The sequence below is a fragment of the Pleurodeles waltl genome, chromosome 11 (assembly GCF_031143425.1).
Source record: "Pleurodeles waltl isolate 20211129_DDA chromosome 11, aPleWal1.hap1.20221129, whole genome shotgun sequence".
Lineage (NCBI taxonomy): Eukaryota > Metazoa > Chordata > Amphibia > Caudata > Salamandridae > Pleurodeles > Pleurodeles waltl.
Genome location: NC_090450.1, coordinates 107,113,081 through 107,113,755, shown reverse-complemented (window position 1 = coordinate 107,113,755; position 675 = coordinate 107,113,081).

The following is a 675-nucleotide window of genomic DNA, read 5'->3' as shown; positions in this document are numbered from 1 at the left end:
AGATAGCAAGTCTGAAATGTGCAGCATAATTCGAATGAGTTATCAAGAACAGCAAATTCTGCATCCAAAGAGAACAATACAGAAAAAAATTAAAGTTATATCTCTTGGAGACTTACTAATAGTTCTACAGTCCAATGTAATTTTTGACAAAAACAATGAAAGTCTATTCTATTGGAATACATGTAGACGTGCAAAATCTCAAGGGCATTTTACCAAATGCATTCAAACTGGCAACAGATAAGTAGTGAGATAAGACAGAGCGAAGAACTTCCTTGGGCCCATGTTTTTTCAATGTAATCTACGACTTGGTAACATAGGCTATCAGGCTCCAGATTTTGTAAAATTGTAAAATCCAAAATGACTGCTTTACTACTGTCTAGTTTTCTGTGATCATTGCTAGGAATACGTGTCTGTACACAAATTAAAAGTTAACTTTATTTGGTTAAAATTAAGCAGCTTCATAAAATCTGTACATATACATAGAAAAACAAACTGCCCATCGGGGCAGGGTGGGCTGGAGGATGGGAGGGCCCGTTTGACCCGGGGCGGCCGGGGAGGCCTCCCCGGGCCTGACGGGCGCCTGGGCCGGGGCCCATTGGGGCAGGGCAGGCTGGAGGATGGGAGGGCCCGACCCGGGGCCCCTGAGCCCCGGGGCGGCCGGGGAAGCCTCCCCAG